At 43.5% G+C, this 19,453-nt stretch overlaps 1 protein-coding gene across 1 annotated transcript in view; it reads right to left on the bottom strand.

Annotated features, from left to right (window-relative positions):
- sgcd (sarcoglycan, delta (dystrophin-associated glycoprotein)) overlaps positions 1-19,453 on the bottom strand; it is a 200,941-nt gene that overhangs the window by 92,067 nt on the left and 89,421 nt on the right. The gene's annotated exons all lie outside the window — the stretch shown is intronic.

Here is a 19,453-nt window from a genome sequence, read left to right on the forward strand (position 1 = left end):
ATAAAAGAATAACAGTACTAGTAAAGTACTTTCTCTTATAACATGATTATAAAGACGAGCCAATTACTTAGCTAACGCTGCTAACGATAACTTCATGTCAAATACCATAAATATAAGTCAGTGTTGATTTATAATGAGAAAACCTTACTATTTTTCTTGTAAGGGCCGATAAGTACGTTTTTGTTATCGCTACATAACTAATGTGAGGGCAAACAATAATCATTTCATAACATAAAGCTCCTTTAAGTTCATAAATGACCTTTCTTCTCTTTCTGACGTTTGTATTTATGTCTTTTCCATAAACCTGCTCAATCTCCTTCCATTAAAACCGTCTGAAGCACTTCACCTCCTCTCACCGACATTCAACCCAAACAGGCCTGTTCTCTCTCTGCCTCCACTCGGCTGTGACTCGCTCCACCTCCGTCCGTCTCTCCACCGTCTCCTCCCTCAGACACTTGTTTAAAGATCTGTCAGTTATGAACTCCTCTGTCTGGCCTCCCCCTGCGCATCTTCCTCCACCACATCCATCAGGAGCCGTAGCCTCCTCTTCTCTTCACCACCAGCCTATTAGGGATTTCCCCTTTTATTTATTGATTAACACATCATCCAGTGGAGCTCCAGCCGCAGCCCGAGGAACAACAGAGCCTTTACCCTGGTGTCTGCGGCCTTCGTCCCGCCGGTTTACTTAAGATTCAGGACCTGCCTCGTCCATTAAGGAGCCATATTAGTCTCTTTTTATGTTTTGCTCTAGCGTTGCTGGTGAAGGAGCAGCTGCGTTTTCCCTGTGTCTCATGTGGGATTGAAAAAACAAAGACTCAGAATCAAATGAATGTTTTAATTTGAAGTGCGGAGACATCTGCAGCTTAACCTGTTTCTGAGCATATAAAAGGATTTTTAACCTCTTTAAGTATAAAAATAAAAAAGGTACCCTGCACGTCGCTTTCTTCTCATCAAACGCACGGCGCTGGGAAACTGCTGGATGTAGCATCAAAGCACGGAGCACCCCCCCCTAACCTACAAACATCAGCCTCACCACAAACAAGCAGGCAGAGAGAATGGGATCAGTGTGGCAGTGAAGAGACGGAGGACGAGGAAGAAAGTGGAGCTTTGTGTGAGGAGCTTTCAGAGGCTTCTTTCCTCCCTCGCCGTGGAGGAGAGGAATTTGCATTCTCTAAATTGCTCCCCGTCTCTCACACGTTCACCCACAGCTCGCTCACGCTCACATGCTTCAGCTGATTGACTGATTCTCCTCCATCCGAGACGCGTCGCTCGAAAGCAAACAGAGCGAAAATGTAAATAAATAAACACAACAAGCAGTCGACGTGTGCTCAGAAATTATTCAGACCCTTCACTTTTTTTCTCATATTTTCTCATGTTGCAGCCTTATGCTAAGATAAATGATTTCCAGCAGGACGACCACATCTTAGCATCGCGTTTGGGATGGAAACAGTTCAGTTCTGTTACGTGCTTCCTTCACGGAGAAGAAGCTTCAGTCCGGAGACTGTTTCCAGGCTCTTCTCCCTCATTGGATCAGTTTGGCTGCTCAACCAGTTCCAGTCCTGGTTATTCCAAACTCCTCGAGGACTAAAGCACAGCAGAGCTCGCAGGCCAAAGGCCCAACGGCCCCTTAAATCCAATCAAGCTGCATCAAACACACACTCACGGACATAAGAGCCCGGATTTCTTCATTAAGATCAATTACTTTTGAGGTAAATTGAGAAAAATGTCAAAACCCAATGTTAGAGAAAGTGATGAAAAGTTCCTTGATCCCCCCCCCTTTGTCTGCATCCACACCAAAATCCAATGGATTGCTTGTTTACCCACGTTTCACCAACTTTCATAGATCTGCTCAGTAGTTTTTTATCCTTCCACCTCATGGCCTGGTTTTTGCTCCTGACATTCCTGAGACCTCGTACAGATGTTAGCTTTTACAAATGTCCAATCCAATGAGCGTTTGGCTGCAGCTGGAGAACGTTGGTCGACTCCAAACAAGGTGTAGGAACATCTCAGAAAGGATCAAGAGAAATGAGACGTGCCTGAGCTTGTTTTCAAATGTCAGAATAAAGGGTTTGGATAATAATTATAAAACATTTTCACTTTGTACAAGAATTAACTCTCTGAAAACTGACGTCCTGCAGGAGATGTTTGCACGATCCTGTTTAAATCAATCAAAAATAAAAACTACAGTAGTTAAAACGTTATTTCATCAACGTAGACGCCGGAGTTACATTTCAAAGTGGAGCAAAGGCTGCAGTTTAACAAACTGGAGGGTCTGGGTACTTCCTGAATGCACGATGCATATGAAGAACAACTTGAGATTAGAAATGTTAGCTAGGTCTCTTCGGAGGCTGCAGCAGCACAACAACAACAAGAAGCTGAACAGACTCCGCGCTAGAACACCTCAACAGATAATAACTGGACAGGCAGGATTTATTACACGAGACACTGGTAACTTAGTGTATTCTGGAAAGATAAGGAAGAATAAATTGCTTTACTTCAGCTTCAGTTCAACTCTCAGGACTGAGGAGTCAAAAGGTTAATATACAGTATTTAGAGATCATGTACGATAAGTCCGACCTCCCAGTTCCGCATCGGACTGTTCGCTGATCTGATCCGATGTCGTACAGGAACACGATGGTTTTCTTTAAGTTTTTATATTTTACTTGAATTATACACAAAGATCAGATTTTTGTGTCGTCGACGTCTTTGTGAAGTTTAATCCTCCGCTTTGTTCCAGTTTGTCGACTTTAAATAAAGAAGGACGACGTGACAGCTCCGTACAAATGGAGCCAAATCATCTTGATCACCCCCTGGTGGCTGGCTGCAGTATGGGTCTTAAACCCCACCTTTTCTATCAGATCTCAAACTATTTCCCTCAAACTCAGGTCCACAGCTGCAGGATGTGTAATAACATAATAATAATAAGTACTGAAGTATTACAATTACAAATTCTGGTATTCTTCATTTGATTGAACTTTATATTTCTACATCTCAGAGGGAAATATTGTAATTTTCACGTACAACCATGTCCAGTGAAAATCTCAATCTTTTTACGAGTCGAGATAATAATCTAAACTTCTTATGCAAGATAAAGTTTTTAAAAGCTCGTTCTGATGATCTGGAAAATGCATCGTCACAAAACCAGGCCTGTTTTTATTTTTTTGAAGTTGTAGATCTGTGGTTGTGCGAGTGTGAAGCTACAGATGATTTTATGGAGACATGATGCTGTAGATAAAACTTCCTCGACTTACTACAGTCGTCTATAGAAAGTAGTTAAAACTCGCTCAAGCTGAAAATGTCTACAGCAGTAAAATGCATCATATACGTTAATGCAGCAGCAACACGAATCCAAAAACATCCTGTAAAGTAGTAAAACACGGACTGAGATCGTTTTACTGCAAAATGAGGATTTTACTTTTATTTTTAAACAAGTTTTTGAATATACTTAGTTCAAATTTGAATATTTACACTATAAAATATTTGTACTCATTTTAAAAAACCATCCGTACAACAACGAACACCAGGCCCCTGTCATCCAAAAGACAAACAGTTTGGAATATAGACGACAGCACTACTTCATTCCTGCTCTGGGGTTGTTTCACTGCCTGGTATCAGTACTTCTACTTCAGTAAAGTATCTGAATACTTCATACTCTGACTCTTGTTGTGAGATCATTTATCCGCTTCCACCTTTTTCATGTTTAATTCATCAAATTAGATCATTTCTGCTGCGGAGAAACGCTTGAATAACAAATAACCAATCTGTCTGTTCTTTCTGTCAGCGTGTAAATCCATGTCTCTCACTGTGTGTGTGTGTGTGTGTGTGTGTGTGTGTGTGTGTCTGATTGGACGTTGGACATTACACTCCACTCTCTGTTTGTCCATCATTCAAGCGTCTGTCAGTTTCCTGCTCCGTCTGTCTGTCCGTCCCTTCAGGTGCGTCCCAGTCTGATACATAATGAATGTTATTGTTGTTTGGCCTCTCATCCATGTGTCTGCATCACTCCCAGCATGCTTCACTCTGGGGAGGAAAACAGCCAATTACGGCCCTGCGTTGGCGATTCAGAGCCGGGCGCAGGAAGACGTGGTTGAATATGTATCACGAAATAAAGGTTCGTCAAAATGAACATGCTTTACCTCGTTAGAACGGGTGGAACCTGTTAATGTACCGTGACGGCCACTTTCACCTGAAGCAAAGACGGTTCGAACCCCAAGCAGCTAAATCACCACGTAACTAAATCACAGGTTTTTGACATTCAAATTAAAACTAGAATCATACAAGTTGCCTTTGTTTTAAATATGACGACGTCATAAAGACTCCTCCGACGCACGTTACTGATTTTAATTGTTTTTTAAAAAGCACCTAGTGACAAATTCCGCGTCTGCCACCGATGCAGAGTGAATTGATCAGTTTTCTACCTTCTCACTCCAGTGACTCTCCAGCGTTCTGCTGACTCAGCTGTTAAACACCTGAAGGAGTCGGTCACTCTGTGTTTTCTCCTCCAGATCGTTTCTCTGTTAATGAGTCATTTAGAAAATCAACACAAAACAAGCGTCCACGATTCTCCTGAAGGAAAACGAACCAGTACCGAGACTTTCTCACCAGTTTCCCTCCTTTAGAAACTTTTATATCATATCTATTTATTAATCTTCCTGTATTATTAACAGTGGATATATCAAAAAATACAGTTTCCCTCCCTCAGGTTTCATGGTTGCTCTGCTGTGTTTCCTTCTTCCTCTTCGCCAGGAGGCACGTCGCTCTGTATCTGAGGAAGTGAGCTCAGTCAAATCACAGCCATCTGAAATCACTATCCACCAATCAAACTGTCACTCACCTCCAGCTGAGCATGTTCCTACACCTCCATGCTTCCTTCCTTATTTCTTTATTTCCTCCCTTCCTTACTATTCCCTCCTTCCATCCTTGTTAGCGTCATTTCTTCATCTTTTTACTTATTTCCATCCCTTCCATCTACATTTCCTTTCTTATTTCCTGCGTCCCTTTTTCCTCCCTGCCATATTTCTTTATTTCCTTTCTTCCTACTTTCCTAATTTCCCTCCTCCTTATTTTCTTCCTGTCATATTTCCTCATCTTCTTCCTTCCTTTTTTCCTTGCTCCCTTTCCTCCTTCCTTCTGTCCTTCCTTCGTGACACATTTCCTTAATTCCTTCCTTCCTTGCTTCCAATTATTTCCATGTTTCTTCTCTTCCTTGTTATATAACTTCCTTCTGCATTTCCTTCCACGTCCCCATCCTGCCAAATTTGCTTCCTACCCTCTTTATGTCGTTGTTTACTTCCTTCCTTATTTCCATCTATAGTTCATCCCTTGTTTCATTCCTAACTTCACTCCTCATTTTCTTTCTTCATCCCTCATTACCCTCCTTTCTTAATTCTTCATTTCCTTCCTTTCTTCCTTATTTCCCGGTGCAGTTTCTTCCTCATTTACATTTATTTCCTTCCTTCATTATGCCCTTATATCCTTCCTTGTTTACTTTTTATTTCCTTCCCTCGTTATGTCCTTCCTTGTTTTATTCCCTCCCTCTGAGTCATTCACCTTCAGCTTCCTCCATCACTGTGATTTATAAATATATTTTAAATTGGAGGGAATAACTTTTATCTTTATCGCAGCTCAATAAAAACTATTCTCATCCGTTCTCACAAAACCTTCGCTGTGTGCAACTAAACACCGGCTCAGTCCCATCTTAGTGAATTGCGTCAGTAAAGTCTCTGCACATGCATTTTTAACGAGGACCAATGGCCTTTTGTCTGGATGTGCAGTTTGAGCTGAAATAGTGAGTAAGTCATCATAATAAGGTTTATTAAGGTCCAGAGAGCAGCCGGCGCTACGCTCACCCACAAGGACAAGGAGCGACGCCGAGTCCAGCTTCGAAATGAACCCCCATCGTGGGGAGGATCTCTGAAAACACTCGGAAACCAAAAGAGTTTAGGCTCAACTCAGCTGCAACAAATGTGCATTTAGCTTAAATATGGGACCGGATGCCATTAAATTCTCATTAGCTGCAGATCTGTGATGAGCTCAGAGACATTTCACTGCTGCCGGATGAGGCTGGAGAGGAAACACCTCCGAGAAATAAAGAAACCGTCATCAGGAAGTTTCCTCACGGCGCCAATGTCTGGAACAAATGGATGAATTTCACCCCTTTTTTTTTAAATCAAGGTGGTTTAAACCGTTTGCTTTTCCATGGACTAGATCCACATCATCACATCACTGAACACGTCAGGTTTCTAACACGTGACGGACGTGAAACTGGAAGAACACATATCTCAGGATGAAGAAGAGGAGCCGTACACGTAGACGAGGAAGACGTCAGCTTGGACAGACGAGGAGATTCATCAATCTCCTGCTGCGTCTTCAGATGTCTAACAAACTCCTGGAAAAATGTCCAGACACAATTTATTAGAGTTTGTGTCTAAAAAACATCTTTCAAACTAATTTCAGACCAGATGTGGATTTCTTCAGAGGACAAGATGTCTGGTCAATCAATCAATCTAATTTTTAGTAAAGCTCATATTCACGAATCACAATTTGTCTCATAGATCTTAACAAGGAGCGACTTCCTCTGTTCTTCACCATCAACAAGAGTGAAACTACCAAACAAATCTGTTAACAGGGGAAATGTCACTGGTGAACTTCCATAGTTCAGCCACATTATTCTCAACCTGAAGGACAGACCTGTTCAGTGCATGGCTGTTCCCATGGACTCTAACAGGCAGGTTGAGTTCTCCAGAGTCGGAGCGCGTGGGGAGGTTTTGACGTGTGGGAGCGGAGATCTGAATGAGAAGAGACGAGGTGCACATAGCAACGAGCCCAGCAGGTTAACGATCGCTGCGCCTCCGCCCCGGCTCCAACCATCTGCTGAGCTTGTAATGGAAGCTGCTGCTGCTCCTCGCAGATGAAGCTGCAGAGGAGGTTGGAGGTAATTTGACGGCACAGTGGCCGAGAGGTAGGAATCTGGTGGAGGAGGCTGATTAGCTGTGAGTGTGTGTGCGCTCGGTACAGTGCGGCGCTGGTTCCCAGATAATTAAGATCCGAGCTACAGGTGACAGTGATGCTAACAAGGACGATGGCATGTTTACTCCTCTTACTGAGCTCCGGCTACCAGCCTGACAGACAGCAGGTCTAATGGTTACTGAGACACTGAGGTGGGACAGAACCACAGCGTCAGCCGAGGGACCATCGAGTGTCAGGAACTCTATCTGTATCTAAACGTGTTAACTTCCACCAACTGTTTTTCTGAATGTCTCCTGAAACTGAAGCTGAGGAAAGAAAGTTTCGGATTTAAAATTCAGATAAATGCTCATATAGCTTCTGCATTGTTCACTAAACGTAAATATGAATCAGACAGTGAACATGTTATAAATAAACTCAAACTGTGCATCTCCCACACAGCACTGTGTTAGAAATATTCTGTTTATACATTTTTTGAATGTGTTTAAGGTAGAAAGTCAGGAATCAGAGGAGCAGGTCGACTTCAAGGTTTTTGTTGAATTATGTCGTCTTTTCAGATGTGAACATTTTTCTCATAACAAGACAAATTCCTCAAACTAATGATTTCATTAAACTCTGTTTTTGTTCTACAGTCGATGTTAAACTCCGGAGCAGGAGGAGCAGCTGCTCCTCTCTCTCCGTCAGTCCGAGTGGTTTTGTTTCATTCTCTCTCCCGTGGCCGTCCCGTCCACGCTGCTGGAACAGAGACAGGAGAGAAACATATTGCTCCTGTTATTCTCTGGCGTTTGGTTTTTCCATAGAAGGCAGCGATTGTGTTTCCGCTGGAGCGCGGTGATGTAGATGATGGCTCTGGCAGGCGGCAGACAGCCCCTGCTCTGATGAGCTAACACTCGGCTGGAGGAGAATGGGACGGGGAGAAAGGCATGAAAAATGATTCAGCGTTTAGCGTCGCTTGGCAGCGGCACCGCGGGTTCATTGAGTCAGAAACGAAGAGGCTGTCTTTGTGGGGTGTGACTGTCACCGCTGGATGACGGATTGCATTCCTGGTCCTCTGAGGGAACAGCACGAGGATGAGATAATGGTCATGAAATAAAAGTCTCCCCAACAGACAGAGCGGGCGACGCAAACGACCCGTTTAAAGTGAAATATTCTGCAACACAACAAAAACTCTCGGCAGAACAGTCGCCTTTAAGCAAACTGCTCGGTTTCACCCTCACGTCTCCGGCTGCTTTGTCCCTGAGAGGTTTTGTCTCTGAAACGTCGTATTGATCCGTCAGCAAATGGCGTCTGTTTTGGCTCGAAACGTCACAGCGCTGCACTTCAGGAAACAAGCTGACAACTTGGCCTGAAGACGTCAATAAGAAGGACAAACGGCGTCCACTCCCTCAGACCGGGACATCGCACGAGCGCCGCTCAGTCCCTCGTCTCGCTGCTCGATCATCAGAGGGGATTTGTCCGTTGATCCGGACGGTTCGTTCAAATCAACGGAATTCAAAGTCGTGAATCACAGAAGCAGGTGAGGGCACAAAACCCCCTGAACGCCACGACGATCCATCGTCTAGGCAACAACGTGTTTCACAGCAGAACATGTCCAGAACCTGAACTGGTCCAGAACGTCACCTGATAAATGTGTTCAGCAAATCAGTGGAAAGTCAATTCTGAATAATCCAGGATCTGTTTTATTCCTCACTGTCGTGTTTAACCATCGACAGCTTCGACAGGAAGTTCAGAAAACCTGCTGAGCTGGTGAAGATCCTCTGTGGGTGGATTTCTGATTGTGCACGTGGTCAATATTAAAAATCAGTTATCACTTTATGTGTAAAGTAGTTAGTGTGGAACATGTCGTCATCTGTCCAGTGAGACATCACACGTTTCTCCTGGTTCTCACGTCAGCGCTGCAGCTTCTCAGGAACAACTGCTTTGAGTCGTCGTCGTTTGATATCAAGTTTAAAATCTACACATGGAGCAACTCATACATGAGACACATTAGTGCATGAGCCAGTGTAGATATAATAATTATAATTATCTTATTCATACAGCTCTTTAAATTATATAAAAGAAACCTTTAGACAGAAGAAAAATACCAAACAATGTTAAACACTAAAAGCCTGAAAACACAACATTTATAATTTAAAGCATTAGCTTATGTGTCTTTTCTATTTCACGACTGGGTAAATAAAGTTTATAATCCATTAGCAAAGTTTTACTTAAGTGCAAAAGCAGGAGAAGAAGCTTTTATGGATCTGCAGCCGCCGCATATCAATTATGTTCCATCAAGGGCAAGCGAGACAGAGAGCACTTTCAAGAAGAAGGAAGTCGTCAGTGTGAAAGCTCCCGGCGGACGAAGCAGTCGGCGAACCACGAGTCAGAGGAACCTTCACATGAGGCAGAGTGACACTGGCAATTGTCACAGTTTGTCTGGATCATGAAATAAAGGAGGTGGAAGGACAGGAGAGGAAAAAGGCACGAAATCAGAGCAACCTTTTGTCACAGCTCAACGGGAAACGTGCAGCAGAGTCTTCACCGTGGAAACGAGCTCCGAGGACGAAGGAGCAGAAAGCTGCGAGAGCAAGAGTAACGTTTCTTATGCAGCGATTGCAAGGAGACACTGAATTAGACACGACAACAAGGACAATAACTTTCTGTATAAACAGAGAAAAATCTGCTGTTTCTCTACTGAGTCGAGTCGTTCGGAGCGTTTTGCCCTTGGCTAGATTTTCCACCTCTTACAAAAACACAGTGTTCCACAACAGAAGCAGATGAGCACCGGCAGTTAAAGGCTGTTAAACGGCACAGTTTGTAATTCCTCACATTTGGAGACGAGAGGTTTCAGGAGAGGATCTGAATTTACCTCAGACTTTCAGCTTTTTTTTAACTTCGCAGAATTTTTAAATTCACAAAAATCCTTTATAAACACGTCTCCTTCAAAATAACACCTCAGCTCTCATTGAGCATCAAGTGAGGATCAGGCTGTCAAAGCAAAGTTCACTTTATTCAGCTGAAATAAATCTGGTGCAGGCAGATTCTTTACAGTTCAGACCAGAAATATACTTTTCAGTTGCACGGTAACATCTGAAAAGGTGAAACATGTGGTTGTCAAAACCGTCCAGGATGATAATGTAGAGTCTTCACCAGAGTCACTTCAGCATCCTGCTCTTTAAGAGCTAACGTTTGATGTGTTGGATAAGAAACTACGGGCGGATAAGAAAGGGCTGGTTCATATTTATTCATTTAAGGGTGTTCTCTCATTTCCATATACATATGGAGTTTGCTGGTGATTCACAAACGTTTCAGACGACAAAGTTAGAAAAAGCAACAATATATTCATATTAAAATAAACCTTTTTTCTTCTCGGCTCCACAGGATAGAAATAGTTCTATAGATATAAGACTGGTATGTGTCATGTGCACACACACACACCCCTCAAAGTGGGACAAATAGACCCTTTTCCCCATTTGCCCATTAATTCTCCCCAAACTCCTAATTCTTTCGTTCAGCAGCGAATTCAGTCGACTAATCCACAATCTGAGGATCTTCTCCTTCTTTTTTTTGCTTCCGAATGCAAATGGAAATCCTTGTTCTGCAACGGCTTATTGAGCGGCTTAGAGAGGAGGCCGCTGCTTCTCATCCATTTCCTGCACAAAGACAGCTGAGCGAGGACTCCATCCATCGCCGGCGAGTCCTCACACGACCCCCGGACGCTAATTTCTCAGCCGATACTGAAGCGCGGAGAGGAATCGTTATAGATCTGCAGTTTAAAACAACACGTCGTCTTCTACACTCACAGAGAACAACAGAATAACAGCGTCACCTCCTCACGAGCTGAACTACAGACGTCATATCTCCTACAAACATGGCGCCCGGCAGCCATGTTCTACCTTAGATCGCAGCAGCTGACGTCGCTCAGATAATTCTTCCCTCCGCTTTTACAGCCTCCATAAAGCAGAGTGCTTAACGCTTCGGCCAAAGACTTGATGTTTTCGGTGGCGTTCATTTGTCAGCAGGATATTCCAAAAACCTGTTAGCAGATGTTAATTAAATCTGGAGGAAGGCCGGGACACGGGCCAACGGACGAGTGATTAGTTCCTGGTCCAGATCCATAATATATACGAGTGAGCACTTCAACATGGAGCGTTACTGATACTCTGTCATGTCGTCTGATGTTTTTAATCCAGAACATGTGTCTCATGATTATTCATCAATGTTTGAAAGCTGCCGTTATGTGCATTTAAAATAAAGATGTCTCTACTTCCTCTTGTCGTGCAAATGTGAAGCTAAAATATCGAGTGTCGCCATCTTGTGTTTGTCTCAGATTTCAGTTCACTTTCTGCTTTGGCTTCACTTTCTGGATCTGGAGTCTTCGTCCATTGTTATCAACGGTCTTTGTGTTGTTGATGTGAACAAGATGAAAATGAGGTGAAAAACCACATCCTGAGTTTGGATCTAGAGTCCTTCATGTTACTGGAGACCCATGACTGGTTCACTTCATCAAGCCTCATTGCCCCTGAATGAATACGAGCTGCAGAATCGTCCATTTACTGCATGTTCGCAATCTCCAGAGCCGAAGAAAGAGGCAACGCACACGTAGAAATAATTTTTCACGTCTAACGAGGACTCAGACTTTAAACATCACAGCTTCACCTGTGACTGAATGAAGGCAACTCGACTTTAAACGATTTCAAACTCTCTTTAAGCCATTAGGTTGAATCACTTTTACATTTTACATAAAGTGACACAATGAACGTTCATTCATATGCAAATGTCAAACCATTTTTAACGGTTGCTTCCTTTCCATGTCAGACGGACTTTAGACGCTTCATCTGCTCGGATCAGTTTCCTGCACAGACTCAAACTCGTCTCCTCTTGAGCTCAGCTCGTTTCTCTGCTGCTCCACAATCACAGAAACATAACTTCAGGACTCGTTCCTCACGGAGCTGAGAGATGCACTGAATGCATTACATTGGGCTAGACGTGCACGGAGTCAAATGGAATCAAACAGGAGCGACTCGGGTTGGAGTGAACTCAAGTGCCATTGAGTTTCCCGTCTATTGAGATGAACGCAACATGGAGAGAGTTCAGACCTGTGCTGCTGGCTGCTGATAAGCCGCTCGCTCCGTGTGTAAGCTTTATATCTGCTGTTTGATCAGTGTTGTCGGGGGTTGTTGCCGCTGAATGTCAGACACTTCCACGCGGCACCGTTTGGCAGATGCCGACTGAGCGACGACGTGTCAGCGGCTGGCAGGCGACCATCGGAGCCGCGAGAGTCAACGTGTGCGAGTGTGAGCGAGGGAGCATCTATCACAGGGAGGGAGAGAGAGAGAAACGAGGGAACGACGAGGTCTGCACCTCCGAGTGTCGAGTGCGAACACAATACTTTCACACTCAGTGAGCAGTGTGAACTCTATCAAACAGGGAACTCCTGTTTGATAGAACGACAGCATAAAGAGGTTCATCTGCTCAGTTCAGGTAAATATACAGCAGCTAAATGAGGAGTCTAAAGATAAACATGTGGAGTAGACTCAGGTTTATCTGTATAGAAGCGATTATAAGCCTCTCTGCTGGATTCTTCTTCATTAAGATCCATAAATTACTCTCTGGGAAATCGGTGAAAGATTAAAAAACATGATAATATCATTGTTCGGCCCCTTTGTCAGAATCCAAGTTCTTTCTGGGCCTTTGACCGATCTTTCCATCGAGTTTAATAGAAACACCTTCAGGAGTTTTTGTGTAATCTCGCTCATAAACACATAGATGTTGTTCTCAGATGCTTTTTATCTTCTCTTAACTCATAGTATTGGTTTGACAATAGGTTGCATGAAGTCACATGGATAAGATGGTTGAAAGAAGTAGTGCATCAAGCAATGGAGAATAAACGTGAGCTAAAAGGAGACGGTTTAGGTGGAAGCCTGTTTAGTAGTTCTTGTGTTATCCTGTTGACAAACCAACAAACCAACAGTCCAGTACACAAACAACCTCACAGGCTCAATGATGCCTCAGGTTCTCAAGGTCCAACACAAAATGTTTGATCCAACACAAAAGATATTTAATTTAAAGTTTTATAAAACTGAGGCAACAAGAAATTCCCCACATTGGAACATTTGTAAAGTAATGTCCTGCACCTGGCTCTTTACATACTGATGCTCTCACCCTGAAAGTTCGTCTTCAAACCACTGTCACAAAGTTTTAGGACCACTGCATCAATGAAGGCTTCCGATTCCGTCTTATTACGATTTATCTTCGATGGAACTAAGCCCCAATACACAACAGTGGTGTCCACATACTTTTGTCCTTATGCTGCTCATCATGGATTATTTATAATGTTCTAATATGTCTGAATATTTAAGGGAGAGTGTGTGTGTGTGTGTGTTTCTGTCTTTAGGACGTTATCCATCATAAACACTGACCTTGTCAGGACCAGGGAACCTCATGGGGACCGAAGTCTGGTTCTAATGAGTAAAAACATCATTTCTGATCTCCTGGTTCAGGTCACGTCAGAGTTAGAGATATGTTTAGTTCCACCGAGAAAGGAAGTCAATGCAGTGTCCTCACAGGAACAGCTGTGTGTGTTTGTGCGACACAGTCACGCCTCTCCATTCATCCTAATAAAAGCTTTGGAGTCGTGTCACAAATCTCCTAGCAACCCCGCCTGGAGTCATTACGGAGGCTGGGTGAAGAATCTGCTCTAATTAAGAAAAGTCCACCATGACAACGAGCCGGCGCTCTCCACCAGTACAGCTGCCAATCAGAGCAGCCGCTCATTAAGGGAGAAGCTGTGAAGTGAAACAAAGACGTGTCGAGGTGGTGAAGAGGAGCCGGGAGGTTAATTACTAAAGTGTAGATCACGGACTTTCAGGAAGAAACAAACAAGAGGAGGAATCGTGGATGTGATTCAATTAAGGAATAAATACAAACATGTACAAAGATCTTATAGAACTTACAAAGCAACACATTCTGCATAAAGTGATGAATCATAAAAACACACAAGAGATTTAAAGTAGCAGGTTGTGATTGAAAATCAACACAACAACGTAATTATAATGTCAATAATAAACAGATTTAAGTGAACAAAACTATTAAAAAAAAGTATGAATAAAGAAAGTGGAGTTGTGACAGTAAATTGGAAAAAGGAAATGTCTTTAATATGTCTTCAAGCGTAACGTTGAGGAGTCGTTCTGAGTTTTAATAGATCACAGACGGAGAGACGAGCTTCACAGACAGAAAACACAGGTAACGACTGTTTCAACTTCACCACCTGAGAAAATTACACCTACAGCCATTTTCTACTATTATCATATTTTTGCTTTGCAATTACAATTGACTTCTTTCTCCTCAGGCGATTTTTGAGAAAACAACTTTTTAAATGTGCTGCAGCAGGAAGACGTTTCAGCCGAAGACACAAACAAACATCTGTGTCCACAGCGTAAAAGACGACAGACACAGAACTAACTGACACTGTGGATTGATCGCCCGCTGACTTAATTTGACAAAAATCATTTTTCCTTACGTCGATTCCTTCAGTTGTAGGATTCAACCTTTTCAGAGGTTTGTCTTTTGTGTACAATTTGCACAGTCGCTGCCCGAAGCCACAAACTGATCCTGAAGACAAACGTTACCATTAAACCTTGAGTGACATCTGCCACCCAAGATCCCAACATCACTACATTCTCCTGGTTTCAGATGCTGCAGAGTCCAGGTGTCTTGTTGAAGGAGAATCTGGTTTCTGACCGTCTCCATTATAATGGCGAGACCTTCACAGGGCGATGACACCAATGACATCATCGGTACAAACAGTGGAACTCGGACTGGGGATATTTAGACTTTGTTCTTCTACAACATGAATCTACACAAGTCGCACAAGAACGCACAAAGCACAGGCAGCGCTCTGGAACTCCTGAACATCACTGACTGCTCTCAGCCCCATATTACACAACTCTGTCCCCTCAGACCAACACACACACACACACACACACACACTTAGCATCCAGAGATAATACAGACAATGGAGGTAGTGATGAAACAGCAGCTCCTGTGGGAAGAATAGAAGGAGACTATTGTGCACTCAGTGAAGCATCATGTGTACTCAGGGTCAGACACACACACACAGACACACACTCCTCTCAGTAACTCACTGCACAATCTCCAGCGGCCTCATTACCGATATCATATAAATACATAGCCTGGGACCTTGATTTGTTAAATAATTCAGCTTCTGCTGCACCGCCTAAGGCAAGTCTGGAGGAAGGTGTTAGTACAGAGCGGTGAACACAAATCCTCTGTGTGTGTGTGTGTGTGTGTGTGTGTGTGTCTGTGTGTGTGTGTGTGTGTGTGTGTGTGTCTGTGTGTGTGTGTGTGTGTGATAGAGTTGGGCAATCAGATGAATACATCAGGATTTGCCGCTGGACTAAATCCAACGCTGATGAAAATTCCCTTGATTACTCTGATTTTTAAAAAGGACCTGGATTTATAAAGTCAAAGTTCTTCACGGACAAACTGTGATGAGCCTCAGAAACACAATCGTGATAATACATGTTATTTACACAGAGCTTTTTAACTACTTGCAGAAACAGATGTAAACACCCTAACAGCAGATACATTATTGAGGAACATTAAGACGTATATATTCAACAGCACCGAGCCCATAAATACACAAACAGATGTGCAACTACGAGGAGGGGGAGGAGTTCTCAGTTATAAATACATGAGGCTGAACAGAAAGTAAAGGCTCCATGAAGGCAGGTGACATTTAGATAAAGGAAATAACAACATACGATGCATTCATCAAATATTATCTCACATGAAGCGAGAATAAACAGCGTTCACGTAAAATGTAAATACAAATTCATGTTAATGCAGAAATGATAAACAAAAAGCTTGATTTAGGTTTATATTGTTAAGTTGTGTTTATAAGTTATGTGGGAAATATAAAACGAATTATAATAATAATAGAGAAGAAGCATAGTGATGACCATTGAGTTTTAAGCCGCAGTAGATTTTGTTTATCAGACAGTGAGTGGAGAGTTGTTCCAGAAACAAGGGGCAGTAATTTAAAAAGCTCGATCGCCTCTGGTTCAGTTTGTAAATTCTCCAAATCGAACTTTAAGAAACATTCACCAGTTTCTGAGTCGCTGTGGGAAGGAGAGCAGCGCAAAAAGCAAACCTGACGCATCATCACCTTTTAAAGTTGAGCAAATCTCATCTTTATCGATCAAATATTCACCATAACTTAACTCGTTTTGCTCTGGTTTGGTCTCCACCAACTGTGTGAGGAGAAAACACGGAGAAAAGACCCGAATGTAGAAACTAAAACTTAAATCAAAGATCAGAGATGATTCAGTTAAATGTCAATAAGAGGAAAAGGGAAGTCAGGTCAAACTAATCCAAGAGCAGGCAGCAGATCAGAGTCCAGAGAATAATCCAACGTTAAAAACTCAAATATTCGTCCGAATCATAAATACTAAAAGCGCAAAGTAACTTCGTACACGAGGAGAAAACACGACAAAGACAGTCGGAAAACTGTGATATATGTGGGGTTTCTGAGGGGGAAGTGCAGGGACAGAGCTGGTCAGGTACAGGTGAGTCTTAATCAGGTGACCAGGAAGCAGGAAGTGAAATGACAGGAAGGTGAGTGACATCACCAAAATAAAAGAGGAAGCCCAATAAAGAAACTTTACACCAAAAGATCCACAGGCTAAAAAGCACCTGGAAAACAACCTTGTGTAGTTTTGCCACAATTAGACAAAAATTGATTGTGATAATACAATATTAATGAAGCTAAGTTGAGAAAAGCTCAACTTTTTAAATACTTTCTTACCCGTGCTAGCCAATCAAATCTCGTTATCACAAACACAGGTCCTATCGAACATCAAACTACAAAATGATTCTGGAGAAATCGAGAGCGAAGCAAAACTGCAGCGGGAATCTTCAACTTTGCTGAACTTTGACCTGTGACACTCGCTCTGCATTCACGTATGTTTGAATGTCTGTGTTAGTGTGGTGGGACCCCCGATGTTCCGCAAAGTGTGTTTCTGTGTGTGCAGGGAAGGAACCAGCTGAAGAGGAGGAGGAGGAGGAGGATGAGGAGGAGGAGGAGGGAAGAAAAGGGTAAGACAGAAAAAGATGAAGAGACTCAAGATCCTGCCAAAGGTGGTTAGTTAATTTTAGCATCTGCACTTTAGCGTTTAGTGTGTTTGTGTTTGTGTGTGTGTGTGTGACTGTGTGAATTTAAAGTTGTACAGTGTTTTGTTTCTTTTTGCCGAGTTTAGAAGCACATGTGAATAATTCATAATCCTCCTCGACCTCTGTCAGGGACCAGCAGGGACGGCAGCAGCGCAGCATCAATTGAATATGAAGCTCGGCTCGTGCTTCACCTCCTCAGCTCCTCGTCACGTGACTGTTGTTCGGCTCAGCACCGACACAAGGGGGGGGGGGGGGGGGGGGTTACAGTGACCTATGACCAAAGTCTAATCACTGTTAGTCCAAGTGAACATCTGGACCACGTTTGGAGAAGTTCCCTCGAGGAGTTCCGGAGATATCACGTTAATAAATTACACCAAGAAGGTGTCGTGTGAGGTCATAGTGAAGTTGACCTTTGACCTTCGTCCACACTTGTTGTGGTTACGTAAGTGAATACTTTTTACTGCACGAGTCAAGCTCCAAAAACACGAGATACGACTTCCCATAATGCAACGTGCGGTTTGTACGCCGAGGTCACCCCAATGACATCACTATGACATCACTGGTCACTTTCTCGGCTGTGCCAATAACTTTCAGTTCCTACAAACGAGGCAAATCTTTTTAATTATGACCTCGATCCTCAAACCTCCGTGACCACGTCTGTGTCACGTGACGGCGCCGACAGACACCACACCGCCGCCACCGCCGCCGCCCCGGCTCTCGGTGACGCAGCGTCCTGTCCGATGACGCTTCAGGATTATCAACAGCCACCGAACAGGAAGTGTGGAGATTAAAAGACGCTGAAATCCTTCATGCAGTGCGATCAATTTTACATCCATTTCTCTTTTAGGCTCCAGGCAGGTTCATTACTTTGCTCTTCTGTCGACTCACCGCGGCCCTGCCGGCCTCTCCTCACTGATTCTGTCTTCACTTCCTCCCTCGCTCCTTCGCTTTCATTCGTCAGAACTCGCCCTCTTCTCCTCTTTCCTCCGTTTGTCTGGATTCATCCCGACTCCATTTGTTCCTCTCTCGTCTCTTTCCCATCGTACCTGTCGTCCCTCCTTATCTTTCTCTTTCTGTTTTCATCAGATTATTTCTCCTCGTCTTCCTCACTGCCTGTCTCTTCCTCCATCTCTTCCTTTCCCTCACGTTGTCTCGCTGATTTGCTTCCCGTCTTCTCCCTCTCTAATTTGCTTCGCCTCCCTTTCTGTCTCTCTTTGTTTCTCTCCGTCCTTCGCCACCCTCCCCCTTTTAATCTCCTGTGTCTCCCCTCTCGTCTCCCACACCTTCTCCTCAATCCCTTTGTGTATTTCAGGCTGCGACACGGCCGCGGGGAAGAGTTAGAGATGGTGACAGACTCCGGTCGACAGTAAATCCCCCGCTGACCTCCCACTGCATTTAAATTCTCTAATCTAGTCACAAAAGGAACAAGGCGATGAGCTGGTGCCTTATGGGAAAGGTCAATCTGCTAACTAACCACCCTGCACCCCCCGGTCGTCCCTCGGCGCTGCTCGGCGCTCTGTAAAAACACGCCTTGTCATTGCACCCGTGTCTGGAGGTCACCGTACTCCGCAGCGCGGCCTCACAAGTTTTGTGTAGAAATTAATTGGCATCGCGGCGGCGCGGCACATATGGGCCTATTATCATAAGGCCTCATGGGAGGATACCTCCTGCCACCATTATTCTGTGGGAAGTGACAGGGAACGTTTTAAAACGCCAACAGGATGTTTCTGTGGCTGCTCACTCAGGCCGGAGATCAGCTGATGAGGTTTGTTCGTTATTTTTAACAGCATTTGTGTTTCTCAGCGACAGCAGAAGAGGAGGAGAAGAAGAGGAGGAGAAGAAGAGGAGGGACGAGAACGACGAAGACAAGTGTCCTTTATTCTCAAAGCATCGTCAGTCTCAGACGATCTCTTCTCCAACATCTTATTCCTTCCTGCTGCATCAACAGCACGATTCTGAAAAGTCTGAATCAAGTGTCATCCTGAGAAATATCACGTCCTGTGTCTCTGCTGCTCTGGAAAATATGAAAATTGAAAAGTGTTGATCTGAGAACTTTTAAATCTTTCTATCAGAGCGTCAGACTCTGGAACATTCACAACTTCGTCTCACCACAATAAATATCATCTGTTTAATCCTCCTGAGAACACGTCAGCTGGAAGAACTCAGCTCAGATTAAAACTCCTCCATGAATCACGTTTTTCTTCTAGATGCTTGTTTTTATTTTCACTTAATTAAAATTCAGGTAACAATCGTTTACAAATGAAACAACTGAATTATTTCGCTTTTAGATATAAATGGTTTATCATTGTCT

The sequence above is a fragment of the Hippoglossus hippoglossus genome, chromosome 14, assembly GCF_009819705.1.
Source record: "Hippoglossus hippoglossus isolate fHipHip1 chromosome 14, fHipHip1.pri, whole genome shotgun sequence".
Classification (NCBI taxonomy): domain Eukaryota; kingdom Metazoa; phylum Chordata; class Actinopteri; order Pleuronectiformes; family Pleuronectidae; genus Hippoglossus; species Hippoglossus hippoglossus.